This window comes from Canis aureus, chromosome 2 (assembly GCF_053574225.1).
Source record: "Canis aureus isolate CA01 chromosome 2, VMU_Caureus_v.1.0, whole genome shotgun sequence".
NCBI classification, from domain to species: Eukaryota; Metazoa; Chordata; class Mammalia; order Carnivora; family Canidae; genus Canis; species Canis aureus.
In genome coordinates this window covers 24,060,432-24,076,636 of record NC_135612.1, presented here as the reverse complement: position 1 = coordinate 24,076,636, position 16,205 = coordinate 24,060,432, and the positions used below count along the sequence as shown (strand labels likewise).

Here is a 16,205-nt window from a genome sequence, read left to right as displayed (position 1 = left end):
AACATTTTCATTTCCATTTGTATGATTACACTCTATTTACTTTAAAAATTAGGAAATATGGTTCCACAAAAAAAATAGGTCATCTCCCCGAGGGCTTACCATAAGTCAGTGGCACAGCCGAACAAAAACTCTACTACTTTGTATTTTTAAAGGCTAAACTTTCTAAATACCTGCTTTTAAGACCTTACTTTAGAGTCCAATACCTTATTGCCCAGGACAGCATCTCTTAGGTAGGGATTTTAAGAAGTCCTGCATTCAACATTAACGTAGAGGTGATTCTAAAAGCCGTGAAGGACTTGAGGGATTCTAGTATAATGCAATTCCAAAATTGTAAAACTTTAGTTCTGTGACAGAACTTTTTTTAAAAGTTGTTTGATAGCTAACAATTTATTCAATCATATTAAACTGCATCTTTATCTTTCTGATATTTAGTCTCTGCTTGTCATTAAAGACCAATGTCTTTGCCACAGAAGGTGAGAGGATTAGCCAAAATTCTAAAACTCTGCTTTCCCCGGCTCCCAGGTTAGACCCCATAACATTAAAAAAATATACCAAATCTGAAGCAGCAGGAACCTATGCTCTTCTCACCCATCAGGTTGCCTCAAGTTTGCAGTGTTTGGCTGTACAGATTGTGATCCACACAAGGTACCCAGCTGAGAGGCTGAAATGGGGCTGAACGGCTCCCTGGGTTCTGCTTACCAAGTGCCTGGCTTTCCTGGTGCACTCAGAGGCAGGGGTACTTTGGAACACATATATGCTGTGCATAAGCTCACTCTTGTTCTGGGGCTATAATGTTCCCTTGTTCCTTCTCATTAGGTTCCTGCTCTGTCCCCAAACGTCAGTTCCCAGAGTCAGGCCTCACTGGAGCCTAGAACTAGTTCTGCTTCCAGACCTCAGCTGAGGTCCTGATCAGGATACATCCCTCCTGATGAATATTTCTCTCTTTTTTAGTCTCAGAGTACAAAAACTGCCACCAATGGTGTCATAGTCATTGTGCCAATCTCTGCTAATACCTGGGCTATTTTATGTGTGCATGCATTTATCATCATTCACAATTACTCGCCTGATCTTCAAGCTCTCTCATCATTCTTTGCTTTCCTCCTCATCTGAACTTGCTCAGTCATGTTCTTTGGTGAGCAAGGGTCTGCAACAGCACTCAGTCCCAAGTGCTCATTCAGCTTTTCAGACAATTAGCATCTCTCCGTCCTATGCTTTGAAATAGGACAGAATGACAGAAGCAAATTGCAAATGAAAGAGCTTTGTTTTCTCTAAGTCATATCTCAAGACTGATCAAAAGCTGGGGGATCTTTTCTTACTCAAGGTTCTTATTTCAAAGTCAACTAAAATAAAAACCTTTTCATTGTCTTGAGCAAACTGAAGTCTTCATAGGCCTGTAGATAACATAGCAAATGACAATTTTGGACCAGAAAGATAAAAGGAAGTGGTGGATCATGGCATATGCCCTACGTTGGCCATTCAAATCAAAAATTTAAAAAGCACCCAGGACCATCTGATAAAAACCAGGCGGAGTTTGAACTCAGCCCACTGCTACTGGTCTGCAACCTCTGTTGAAACATTTTTTTTGCAAAACTAGCTAATTTTGTGTAGTCATTATCACGGATACTATAAAATGTTTTCTTTCTTACCCAAATCCCATCAATTCTACTACATTGACAGGTATCTCCTTTTGGGTGAGGTCCAGAGTAGCATTTTTATAACTATCACTATCTTCATTCTCCTTAACTATTTAATGTGGCTTTACTATGAATAAGGTATTTTGCTGAATATTACATCTGTATTGTATAATTTAAAGATTACAATAACCTTATAAATAAGTATTAGTATTTTTACTTTGTACATTCTCTGTCCTTTATTTTCAAGACTTAAAATGTTAAGAACTTGCTGGTTGACTTCCTTTTGCTCTCATGAAACTGCTTTGGCTGTCATATGAATCTACATGACAGTGACATCATGTACTTGTGCCCAGTCTTGTGGGCACATACAAATGAGGACCTACTATCTGTTTTTTCCGTTTCCAAAATCTTCCACTCAAAAGGGAGAAGCATCTTTTCAGCTGCCACTCATTGACCAGGGTATGTCTCACGGCAAAGCACAAAATCAGTTAGTGGTAATGTTTATTATCCTTTCAGAAAGGAGAACTGCAAGGGAGTAGCTGCAATGAATCTTTTGAACAATAATATAATCTTTCATATTTGGTGTCTTCAACAGGTATTATGTCATTTGATGATAAGCTAAAATAGGTACTTGCTGGTTTAAATTTTTATAATTAAATTCCCATGTAAAAACAAACTATAATTTAAGATATTGAGATGTAGATGTTTTACATTCTTGCCTCATTAATACATGCTAACAAGTACAGCGCTCTTATGATTGAAACTTGAAGGACTTGGATACAGCGGTCTCCTAATTGGCATTAATTGGCCAGTTTAATACTATAGCTCATTTCCCCATTCCTTTGTGATTCTATATGCATCCAGTAAAGTAGAAAAATAATTAAGTCTGGTTTATTTGATTTTTACTAGGAAGTAACGGTTGCTTCTAATTTATTTTGGACATATTGAGAACTAGGTAAATGTTTCAAAATTATAAAGGAATAATAAGGAATAAGATAGATTTCTCTAATATGTTTTGCATTTATTTGATCCATTAAAAATCACCTTGGAAAAGAATATATTTATGCTCTATATAAACAGATTTTAGTATATTAAAAAAAAACTCAAAGAACAGAGCTTCCTTAAAGAGATTCTATACTTTTTATATTTAAACCTGATTAGGGGAACCCTGGGTGGCGCAGCGGTTTAGCACCTGCCTTTGGCCTGGGGCGCGATCCTGGAGACTCGGGATCGAATCCCACGTCGGGCTCCCAGTGCATGGAGCCTGCTTCTCCCTCTGCCTGTGTCTCTGCCTCTCTCTCTCTCTCTGTGTGTGACTATCATAAATAAATAAAAATTAAAAAAAAAATAAACCTGATTAGCATTTTAATTCATGATTATTATTCATAGATAGAATTTCTCAAGTTTTGTATTTCTCAGCTACATCTTCCCCCAAGACCTGAATAAGAGATAAAATGCTGTTATCCTGTCACCTTCTCAAAGACTTCTAGGACCAAACGAACAAAAACAACCCCAAACCAACCAGTGGTTAGACTTTTCAAAACATAAGGACTTTTACACTGTGAATTTTTCTTAAATATTTGGCATTCTTCTCTAGTATGACCTGGCAGATGCAAAAAAAAAAAAAAAAAAAAAAAAAATTGTTGCCTGTTAATACGAATAGTGAGCTCAAGAAACAGCAAAGTGTGTTGAAATTCTCTTCCACTCCCTGCTTAATAGCTTTCCTCATGTGGCGGGTTGGGGATAGCCTGTTTCCTTATTTCATACCTGAGGGTAGAGTGGTGGCTTTAAGGAGTTGCTAACTCCAAGGTGACTGGAAATTTCTGGTTTCTCCTTCATCTCTCTAAAAAACAACTCTAAATAATCACTTTGTCATAAATTATGTTATGCTTGCTTTACATGTACAGCTTAAGGGGATAACTTCTACTTCTGCCTCCACCTTCCCTGGACAATTCCAGTAAGATGCCTCTTTCAAACCCATTTACAAAGAAGTTCTGGACTCCTCCCTGAAGATCTCAGTGGGGGGCGGGGTGTGTGTGGAAGTGGAACACGTGACTATGTTGGTAGCTTCTTTTACAATACCTAGATTGGGGTAGTTCCCCAAAGGAAGTGACTTTCTAGAAGAAGGAAATCTGGACTGAAAAAGCAATGAGTAATCTAGCAAAGAAGCAGGAGGGGGGTTTCTCCAGCATTATTCAGATGGCTAAGTAGAACAATTATGGAAAAATCCAGGAGTCTAGGCAACTTTTGGAATGCATCAAGTAATCTGAATCAAAGCTAGGGACACAAAGTAGACTATTTCCTCCTTTACCTTTGCTTTTTAATTAAATATAATACAGCCACAGGATTCAGGATCAAAAGTAGCTCCAGTACTGCTAATCTCTAGATTTTCTGTTTTAAAATGCTGAGGAAAAGGCAGAAAAGACCACTCCCATGGGCACTTATCCCATTCCAGGCACCTTGCGGAATGTTTTATACATGTGATTGCACTGTAGAGTGAGCATTTACTGCATTCCCCAGGCGAAGAAACTGGTGCTTATGGGAAAAATATTATTCCTAGTGTCACACATCTAGTAGGTAACAGGGTCAAGAGTTGAGTTTAGATTATTAAAACTGGATCTTTCTATAATATGAATTCACAGAGCCAAAAAACTTTGAGGATCTTAAATGCCATCTAGTGGCAATTTCTACAAACTGTAGACACAATATCCCAAATGTCATTAGGCGTCATTCAGAGGCATTCCTGGCAACTTCAGTCAATTCCTGTGATGGAAAATATTATGCTGCATTCCTATATGTTGAGAGAGACTGACTTCCAGATTGTATCACCAGGCTGTGTGGATCCCAAAGGGTTCATCTTATCCTCAGAAATCCATGAACCACAGAAGATCCACAATATAGTTTTTTTTTTCACCAGAACAAAATAGAGATTAATAATATTGAAGTGGAGGTCAATTTAAGCATATTTATGTGGGAGTTAATAAACTATTGGCTTTTCAGTACCCATTCATCTGGAATATAAGCACACTGCAAGACAATTACAGATGAGTAATCTATTAAAACCATTATTTATTGACTAAATCATCATTATATCAGCATCATAATTTAGTTCAAGAAGAGGTACCACGGTAAAGAGATCAAATGAGATGGAGCAAAAATAGGGTTGCTGGATTCAGCAAAGGCAAAACAAAACAAAACAAAACAAATAGGCTGTCCAGTTAAATTTGAAGTTCAAATAAACATTATGTCTGTGTGTGTAAGTATATCCCCCGCAATATTTGCAATTTACACACTTATACTAAAAAACTATTCATCATTAATCTGAATTCTTAACTAAGCAATGAGTATTTTTATTTGGTAAATTTAAATCAAATAAATGTATACAGTTTCACTGGTTACTGGATTATTCTGATTAATAAAATAACAGTAAATAACATTTTTATAATAATTATGTAATTATGTGCACTCTACTTATGTTAACACAATTCTATCAAGTAGACACTATTATTTCTGCTTATAAAGTGAGAATATTGTGACAGTAACAGGTGGAGTAATAGTCACACAACTAGTTAGTGGCAGAGGAGGAGTTTGAACCCAGTTTTGCTAAATGGGGTCTATGTAACTTTAACAGTTATGAAATACTGTTTCTTATCAAATATATCAGTTAGTTTAAAATTACTCTATAAACTGCATATACATTGACAATTTTTGAAAATATTATCCAACAGACTTTCAACATGCATTAAGCATCTACTTTAAGCAAGGTCTCTTCATGAGACAAAAACAAATACTTCACCTTCACTGAACATATTTTACTTTCTGTAAATGGTACTTCAGAAATTCGTAGTATCTCATGGTAATTATTAGGATTATCAAAGGACTAATTATCAAAACTCTTTGATTATTTAAATTCTGTAATCCCATATACTAGAGCTTTAATGCTATACATACATAGGTATGTGGTTCACAGACAGAGAATACTGGAGATACAGAACCCATTACCGATTCCCTGTTTTAGACTTTAGGTACAATTCTATGTATGCATCTTTGATGTATCTTGCTTCCCATAGAGAGGAGAAACTAAAGATTTGTTGTTGAATTCATTCATTTAATAAAAGTCAGATCAATGTGAAGCTTGATTTTTTGAAATCTGCATCCTGGGACCATGACATTTATTTAATATGATGTGTACTGATAGTCTACTCCTAGACTGCAAGTAGATTCATATTTAAATCATTTTCAATTCAACATATCTAAGCAAGTTCCATCATAACAGTTGCCTCTAAATAAAAATGTTTGTCAGTCATGGCACAAATCGCCAATTCCTTTTCTCTCAGACTTCCATCTTGTGCAAGAATCCCAGAACATATATTCCAAAATTCACATTTTCTGTGTCTAACCTTGACTTGATACCATCAGAAGCTCTGTGGATGGGATTTGGGAATCTGCATTTTCAGCCAGCCCATGCCAGCTGATCCCACTGCAGGAAGTTTCTAAACCACACTTTGAGAAAATGATTTTGATACCAACCTGTAAGACAGTGTAAGCAGCTGGTGGTATGATTTCACCCACTGAGAGCTTTAAAGCTGCTTTATTTTTAGAATTTCCTGTATTTCCCATTACAGAGCTTTGAGGCAGCTGTAGAGAGTCTCTCTTTCTCACACACAAATACACAAATACCCAAACACACATATTTAGTGTTACAGTCTACAGTGCTCAGAGATCCATTAACTTGTCTACATAGCTCCTCCTACATCATCAGGCATATGCCAAACAGAACAGATGGGTCCTGTGGTAGTCATGAAGAGCCATCAAATCCTATAGTTTGGGGGGATTAAAACTACAGAGATTCTCATGAAAGAAAAAGGCTGAGCCTCTTATAAGTGTTAGGATGTTGGGACAGGGGAGAAAGGTGACACAGAGCTTAACTGGAATAATAGTTATTCAATTACCATTGCTTTTATTTTATTCTTTAAGCCCTCTTAACCATATCTGGTTTTGTTAGGTTGCATATAAAATGGTAATAATAATCTTATACAACCCCACAATGATAATACAATTTTAAATGCAATCTATAAAATTCTCTTCTACTTTTTATTGGAAAACTATAGAACAAGGTGTCATATAAATAATAGTTTATAATGATTACAGGTAAATATCTCTTGGTTTTTTCTTTCTTACATTGGATAACCTTAGATGAAATGCTTTTTATCTGTTTTTAGCAATATAAAGAAAATAGTGCAAATGGGCAAACTATTCTATTGTATATATATATATGCACACACACCTGTTTCCTTTAATTTTTTCTCTATCAAAAGCCACTGAAGGGATCCCTGGGGGCACAGCGGTTTGGCGCCTGCCTTTGGCCCAGGGCGCGATCCTGGAGACCCGGGATCGAATCCCATGTCGGGCTCCCGGTGCATGGAGCCTGCTTCTCCCTCTGCCTGTGTCTCTGCCTCTCTCTCTCTCTCTCTCTGTGTGACTATCATAAATAAATAAAAATTAAAAAAAAAAAAAAAAGCCACTGACTATGTGGAAGAGATGACTTATGGAACAACAGAAATTTTATTATTCAAAGAGACTGTGTGTTACTTCCTAAATAAGGAAATTCTGCAAGAAACATATTTGTAAAACAATGATCCTTTCCTAGTTCCAAGTTCCCATTATTCAACAGTGGTGAATGCTACAAAATTTCTATTGCTTATGTTTAGTGTCCCATTTTACTATAAAATAGTGACTATACTAATATGAATTATACTTTATTTTTTATAAAGATTTTATTTATCATTCATGAGAGACAGAGAGAGAAAGAGGCAGGGACACAGGCAGAAGAAGAAGCAGGTTCCTCACAGGGAGCCTGATGTGGGACTTGATTCCAGGACCCTAGAATCATGCCCTGAGCCGAAGGCAGATGCTCAACTGCTGAGCCACCTAGGTGTCCCATGAATTATACTTTAAAATTTAATGCACACGTTATAAAAGCCTCTCTCATTACAATAGAAAGAACTTTATAATGTGAACAGAGAGAAGGCAAAGCCAAGAAGTATATGAACATTTGTAGAAGGATGAACTTAACAGATTAGATACTTAAACAAAAGTTTCAGTGATAATCCTTTGTCACTTTATATGAAAACACAGGATTTTTTTGTTTTGTTTTAAGATTTTATTTATTTATTTATTCATGAGAGAGAGAGAGAGAGAGAGAGAGAGAGAGAGGCAGAGACACAGGCAGAGGGAGAAATAGGCCTCACGCAGGGAGCCCGATGTGGGACTTGATCCTGGGTCTCCAGGACCACACCCTGGGCTGAAGGCAGCGCTAAACCGCTGAGCTACCCAGGCTGCCCAAGAAAACACAGTTTTAAAGAAATTTCAAATGTACTTTTCAATAAATGAAATATATATATATTTTTTTACCACTTGAGTGTCAAATATTTGTGTACTATCATAAACTTCTATAGCTAAGCTCTTTAGCTCATAGGAGAGGTTCCTTAATAAGCAAAATGTTCACGTTACTTTCCTTGCTTAGAGTGGTCAATGTATAGAATCCATTTTATTCATGACATCGGTTGACTATTCTCCAGATACATTTTAACTTATGGGAAATATTCTTTCTGAAAAGCAAGTGAAAACAATGCTTTGAATCCACTTAGGCAATTTTAAATGCTTGGCTTGTACAGATATGGAAAGAATTGATGACATTATCTTGATATTGAGTAGGCCTATCACAAAAAATAGAAGAATACAGAGAATGGAAAAACCCTACTTCCAAATACATATTTTGCATATATTTGGCTGTATTGAAAAAAATCATGAAAAAAAAAAAGACTGCTAAGGTTAGACTTCATTCTACATCATGCCAAATGCAAATAGCCACGAAATATGGCACTCAATGGAAAATAGAGAAACTGGAATTTTGGGTCGAGTTCTGACATTGGCAGGATTAAGTCCTATAACCTCTTTAAGTTGTTTTTTTCACCTTGATAGAATATGTTATACAAATAATTATATGTACCCAGATTATTCTGAGGATATGGTGAAAATTATTAGAAAAGCCTTTGGAAAACAAGTGCCACAGAAATGCAATTTACTTGATACAGAATATCCTACAGTGGTTCTTGGAGATGTTAAGGTAGTTATTTTTATAAAGTACTCTCTGATCAAATAAGTTTGAATATCTCCAAATAAAACAGATCTCTTTCCTATTGGATTCTTGAGGATCTTATGTTAGATACATTTGCATCAGTAAGAACAGAGAAGAGGATATGGATTTTACTAAATATATTTCAGTACAGAATCTTTTTTTTTATTTTTTTATTTATTTATGATAGTCACAGAGAGAGAGAGAGAGAGAGGCAGAGACATAGGCAGAGGGAGAAGCAGGCTCCATGCACCAGGAGCCCGACGTGGGATTCGATCCCAGGTCTCCAGGATCGCGCCCTGGGCCAAAGGCAGGCGCTAAACCGCTGCGCCACCCAGGGATCCCACAGAATCTTTTTTTTAAAGAAAACTATGGAAGCAGTGTTTTGCAGGGTACATTTTGGGAAATGCTCATTAAAGTTATCATTTGGGGAGAAAAGGAACTTAATTTGTTTTAGAGTACTGCATGCTTAGGATGAAAGATTGATATATATTATTCTAATTTTCATAATCACACTGAGAAAGACCTTTTGGAAACTTTGAGTCTGCAGTCTACCAGGACTGAATCCTGGTAGAAGAACTATCTGAAGAAAAGGAGCATCTGGAAAAATAAAAATTCTGAGTTTCAGAACCAGGAACCAAGAGGGCTAAGACTGAAGTCATTTGTGGCCACAGACTGAACCCAGAGAAGCCAGTAGTCAAGGGAAAACTTGGTGGCTCTTTGAAAGCCAGGCTGGGCTGAATCTTCCACATGGCTGAAGGTAGATGATAAACAGGCCATCAACTTTCAAAGGGCAGAGCTGGAAAAAAGCATAGAGTAGATAAACCAAATGACAAGGACACAGGAGGCTAAGGTGAGAGGAGGGGAATCCGACACACCAGGACTCAAAGGAAGCAGAGGGCAGGTCAAAGTGAGGGAACAGTATCCAGCCACTCTGACAGACCTTGGTCAAAGGGCCTAAGGAGTGAGTCAACAAGTTGAAACTCTAGTTGGCCTTGATATTAAGACCACAATCTATCCTAGCCAAGAAAACATACCTATTTTTCTCTGAAATACATACTAATTCAAGAATGTAATTAATTGGAAGCTATAGGCAGATATGTCCTGATGCACATTTAAAAAAATCTCAGAGGATTCTAACCAAAGGTTAGTACAGAAACAGGCATGGTTAGGTGGACCTACACTTCCCCGGAGACACACTCTGCCAGTGATCTACAATAGCAGCATGAAACAAAGACATTAGAAATTTAAAAGTCACTTCACAGAGGCATATTTTCCCCATAGAAATGTTAGTTTAATAGTGAAAGAGAAAATGAACATGGTATTCGCTACAAAGAAATTCATTTTATGTTGACGTTACCTAGCAAATAAATACTTCATAAATGAGAGACATCTTAATCATGAATGTAAATGAAAATTGGATGACCAGCTCATCACAGCACCACTGGCTTTGAGAAAGATTACAGGGGCACCTGGGTGGCTCAGCGCTTGAGCTTCTGCCTTTGGCTCAGATCGTGATCCCTGGGTCCTGGTATCGAGTCCAACATCAGGCTCCCCCTGGGGGGCCTGCTTCTCCCTCTGCCTGTATCTCTGCCTCTCTCTGTGTGTCTCTCATGAATAAATAAATAAAATCTTAAAAAACAAGATTACAAAGGCCTTTACGATAAATCAAAGCAATTGAACCAGGTGGGTTTAATTGTGACCAAGAGTGTTGAAAAGAGCAGCATTCTCTAAAATGTAGGGTGTGTACACAGACCTGCCATCAAGTTGTAGGAAACTTTAGAATTTCCATCCTATTTTGTAGTAGTTGTATCTTAAACCAAACAAATAGGAATCACAGTTTTAAAATCTTTAATGTGTGCCTGTGTGTGTGTGTGTGTATTCAATGATTGGCAACACTGAATAAAATTTTTACAGCGTGGAACCACACACTTAAAGGGCAAGCTAGATGCACAGAATGCACAGAAATACCAGGAGCTCTCCTTCAAGACAAGGTAAATGGCCAGGACTATGTAGGTCAGCAGTGGGCTTGGAAAGGGCTTCCAAATCCAGCAAATACTCCCTGGAAAAAGTAGTCACCTCATTCACTGAACAGCCTATAACGTACCATAGTAAAAACTGGCCCACGAGCTTCCTGGCATGTTTCAAGTTCCCCTTCCATGGTTACCTGGCCCTACAATCTTTAGCAAGCTTTTCAGCCTCCCTGTGGCCTCATTATAAAACAGACATAATTTAGTCACTGAGAGAGTTCCTTCAAAGGCAAAACAAGACCACTGATTAAAGGAGATTCTCATTTTATTTGGAAGCTCTCACAAATGCTCCTCTTATTTGAATCAGTATTTCCAGGTTCTAAATTTCACTCACTGGCATATCCTCAGCTTATATTTTTAGAGGAGAACAGTTACTATTCTTAAAACTATATCTTGTTAATAAAAGATAACGAATATGTCACAAATGAAAATTCATTTGCACACAAAGGAATCAGAAGTCATTTAATTCTTATTATCACAAAGACATGAATGGGCCTGCTATGCGTACGCGATTCTTTTTTTTTTTTTTTTTTTTTACACAATTCTTATATAAGTCCTGTTGTTCAGTTTTTCAGTGGTCTCAAATACTTCTGAGCTGAAGCAACCAATTCCCCTCATTTCTGTTTATTGCTTCTGGAATGTTGAATCATGACAATTAGGGTGTCCGTAATCACACGTGCAGGCTGACACATTGTTAACCATAATCTTCAGTTCCTTGAGCCTGGCATTGTGTTTTGAAATAGTAGGTGTATCAAAAATATTTATGTGAATTTTTAAATTATGAAGCCATTTAAAATAACCTCTGAACTACAAAGCCTCCATTCCATTTCTATGTACCATCGGGGCTTGCTTTCCAAAACTCCTCCCTGCCCTTAATCTAATCTACGCTTTAGAAGCTACTATGCTTTGTATATTTTTCATGATTTGCTGTAGGTCAATGATAGCGTATTAGTGCTTCATAATGGCTTAATATGTTTCATCACTTTGTCTTAGGGGATACTTATTTTTTTTGATTCTTATTTTTTTAAGCTGTTTATAGAGAGATATATATATACTAACCCATAGAAATGAGACAAACTCAAAACAGGTGGAAAGGTAAGGGAACTATTTTAGGTATTAAGTAGATAAACTGAATAAAATATAAGTTAGTTTTTTAGAGTTATTTTAAGGTTAGATGGTTATAATTGTAACCCTAAGTAAATCAATATGATGTCCTTTTGTCAACTTCATCAGAAATTAGCTGGCGGTCCTGATAATTTTCTGATTACTTTGGACTTGGTTAACCATTATGTAAGATACTAAAAACTTAGTTGCCTGAGTTTTTAAAAGAGGAAAGTTACCTGGGTGATTATCTATTTTATAATAGCTACTTGTTTAATTTTTATAAAAGTAATCTCCATACCCAATGTGGGCTCGAACCCACAACCCCGAGATCAAGAACTGCATGTTCTATTGACTGAGCCAGCCAGGCACCCCTATAATATACACATTTTAGATGAACAAGAGAGAAAACTGAGTTCTAAAACACTAAGGTGATTTGTCAGCCCTAAAAAACATATTTTTGGGCTTCAAACTATGCACTCAATGTACTAGGTTGATTCTGGCTGCACTTACTTTTGCCTTCTAAGTACTTGCTACATAAATACCCTACTCATTTTTTTCTCATTAAAAGTTTTTTTTTTTTTTTTTTTTTTTTTTTTACTGGACGGTAGAGATCCCCTTTGATACTATAAACTTACAAAATGAAAGATGATTTATAGTCTAAGCAAAGTATGGACATCTTTGACTCCTTTCACACACTCCAAAATATACTAACATTATGAAGGATGGAAGCTGTTTCACAATCATACATAAATTGTTGCATTACTTTATCTCTTTTAGTTCTGCTTTTTTTTTTTTAAAGATTTATTTATTTATTTATGATAGACATAGAGAGATAGAGAGAGAGAGGCAGAGACACAGAAGGAGGGAGAAGCAGGCTCCATGCCGGGAGCCTGATGCGGGACTCGATCCCAGACTCCAGGATCGCGCCCTGGGCCAAAGGCAGGCGCCAAACTGCTGAGCCACCCAGGGATCCCTTAGTTCTGCTTTAAAACCAAACCCTTCATGTGGTCTTATTGTTTACTATATAGAGAATTTGGAATAGTGAAATGGAAGTCAGAATATTTCCTCATATTGCCAAATGCTTTCTAGGGGCCTAGAGGTCTCTTGATCCTTGAAAATCTTTCCTTCAGCTTCTCTGTAAATAAATTGCCCAAAGGGCAAGAGAAGTTAATGGCTTTAAAGAAGTTATGAATTTTATGGCTAAAATACCCTCTTTTAAAAATCTGAAACAGACTAAATTAAATAAGGTTTATTTAATTTGAAAACTTAAATGCAATTGCTTTCTTACACATTTCCACAAAATTAGTATTGAAATGAAGTTGTGTAGGGTTAGCTGCAATTCTGACAAAGGTCAACACTAAAGTGTGCAGTCTAACAACTCTATTAATTCTACTAATTTGGTTGCAATACTATTCAGACTACCTGAAATTAGCAAATGTCTCATGAAATAGACCAAAAGGTCATTTCCGAGGTGACCTGGTGACATTTTCCTTCCTCTTAGTCATTTATATAATGTTATCCTTCATGAAATCTGAAAATTTTTCAGCAGACTCAGTTATGGATGGTGACTTATCCATATTATATAGTCACACCAATAAGGCAATGAATTCATGCACGATATATTCACTATAAGAGAATTTATAATGTCTTATTTTAAACAGTATTTTTAATCAACCAAAGTTAATTCTTAGAGTGCTCCTTGTACAGCTGCACTAGACCAAAATATTTCTTTGCAATTTATAAGATTATCATCAGTAATGTTCCTACCCCTGTTAGAATGTCGTTAAACATCTCAATTCCATGTGAATTTTAATCAGTTTGTATAATCTGAGCATAAATAAAAAGGGAATTTAACTCAATCTGTTGAAAAGCCACTGAAAATGGTTATAAAAACACATAAACATTCTAGTAAGAATATTATTTCAGTAGAGAATATTGCCAAATGGCAAAATGTGCATTTAAAGCTATTAATATTATTATTACTGCTCCCAGGAAAAGATCCGACAAATCTGACACTACCTAAATAAAAAAAATTGAAGTTTTTGTGTACTAATGCAGATTTATATAATTTATCAACACTGCTACCAGTTTGCAACTGAGCTAGTAGTATATTACTTTACATTTCATCATTTTATTGGAAAATGCCTTGCAAGAAGCAAGAATATGCATGCATATCTTCATTCTTAGTTATGACTGGTAGCATCTGATTATGCTCTCTTGAGATTATACAAATCACCAGAAAGAAAAAAGGGAGCTACCCATTGCTGGGAACCTACTATGTGCTTCCTCAGTTCTGTCATTTGCTCAATTTTTAAAAATTAATCAATTATCATTTAATTTATTCATGAGAGACACATACAGAGAGGCAGAGGCATAGGCAGAGGGAGAAGCAGGCTGTGGGACTCAATCCCAGGACCCCAGGATCACGCCCTGTGCCAAAGGCAGATGCTTAACCACTGAGCCACCCAGACGTCCTTGCCATTTGTCTGACCTAATCCACCTCAGAATACGACACAACTTCTGGGTCCTTTGTTTAGAAACTAACCATAGAAGATAACTGTCTGATCCTAGAGCTCTCAGTGAGTTAAATGTCTCTCTATTTTTATAACAGGGATTTTAATCTAATACAAACATGCATTAGGAATGTCCAACTATGAGTCAGGAATGATTGGCTTATGAGGTTTCAATTAAGGTGTAGGAAAGATTTTTTGAAAGGCAAGAAACTGCAACTTAACCTTCAGAGGGTTTTGGAAAACACATTGGTAGGGCTTCTTGCTCAAAATTTCAGAGAACATCACACATCAAAGTGACGAGACATTTTTTCAGAGGTCTGAGAAATGTCTCATTTAGGACTGCCTGTGGACTTAACACATTTTTTTTTTTTGCCACATTTCTATAAGAATGGCATACTGATTTCATGATTAACAGCATTCAAGGACATTAATCAGTTAGGTAAGATCACTTCTAAAACATAACACAAGAACATTTGCTTGAGAAGCTGCTGAGATTTTGACCTTATAGAAAATACTGGAAGAAATCTAAGAGTAATAATAAGAATAAAATATTAAAGTGATATTTTAATACCTAAAAATTCCTTATAATACGTAACGATTGGGCAAAAGGGTACTTGGGGGGGTTTCATTTATAGTCATTGTATTTCTAGATATTATCCACATAGGTTTTAAACCTATTAAACTGAGATAAGATTCTCATCATTAGTGGGTTATATGTATAGTTAATGTATAAAAGAAATTTCTTAAAAATCCAGAACATAAAGACTCCTAACTCTAGGAAACGAACTAGGGGTGATGGAAGGGGAGGAGGGCGGGGGGTGGGGGTGAATGGGTGACGGGCACTGAGGGGGGCACTTGACGGGATGAGCACTGGGTGTTATTCTGTATGTTGGTAAATTGAACACCAATAAAAAATAAATTTATTAAAAAAAACAAAATTTGAATAATTCTAAAAAAAAATCCATTAGCAGAAGTTTGATAATGAAGGAAGGAGATTTAAATGACAGGCATGGTTTTTCTTAGGAAGGGCTATCTCTCAGAACTGATGCATCTTGGTTAAAGACACAGCTAAAACTTACAAATTCAGAAGTCTCAAACAAGGATAAAAACTGACTCTATATCAGTAATTCAAAAACAAAATCACTGTATGCACTATCTGTAAAAGTGTTAATCTTATTTTCAACAAAGACACTAACAGGCATAACAAGGTACAGTTGAACAGATTATATTCTCTTGAGGAGAAAACACTAAAAATAGTCACAATTCTGGAGCATTTTCTTGCATGTCAAAAAAGAAAAAAATAAATATAAGAAAAGATGTCAATTTACCTTTGCCTTTGAGATCCTGACTATGCCTTGATACAACAAAAAATAAACATATACTGGAAGAACTGGTCCTTGAATTGACAGAAAAGCTGTCGCCAACACAATGAATCAACTTCAGCATGCAAGTGACTTTAAGACGACAGTTGAAAAGCCATCTTAAAAAAAGTGATGGATGGAGGTTTGGATCGAAGATTACATGTGATTCATGTAAAATATGTTTGTTTTATTTTATCTTTCTAAGGAAAGTCTACCTACCCTGTCTGAGCTACTTATGGGGTATAAAATCTTTTGTCTTATTTCACATGGCATTATGACTCACAAATAATATTAGCAAAGTCCAGTTAATCTGAGATATAACTAAATATTTCCAATTAAAAACATATACAGCAACAAAGAACCAGCTAACTTTGCCATTCAAGTTTAACAAATGAAAAAAGGTTTTTCCATGGTTTCTTCAAATT

General features: G+C 36.3%; 1 protein-coding gene across 2 annotated transcripts in view; it reads right to left on the bottom strand.

Moving 5' to 3' along the window:
• Positions 1–16,205, bottom strand: part of EDIL3 (EGF like and discoidin domains 3) — a 389,979-nt gene that overhangs the window by 74,744 nt on the left and 299,030 nt on the right. The gene's annotated exons all lie outside the window — the stretch shown is intronic.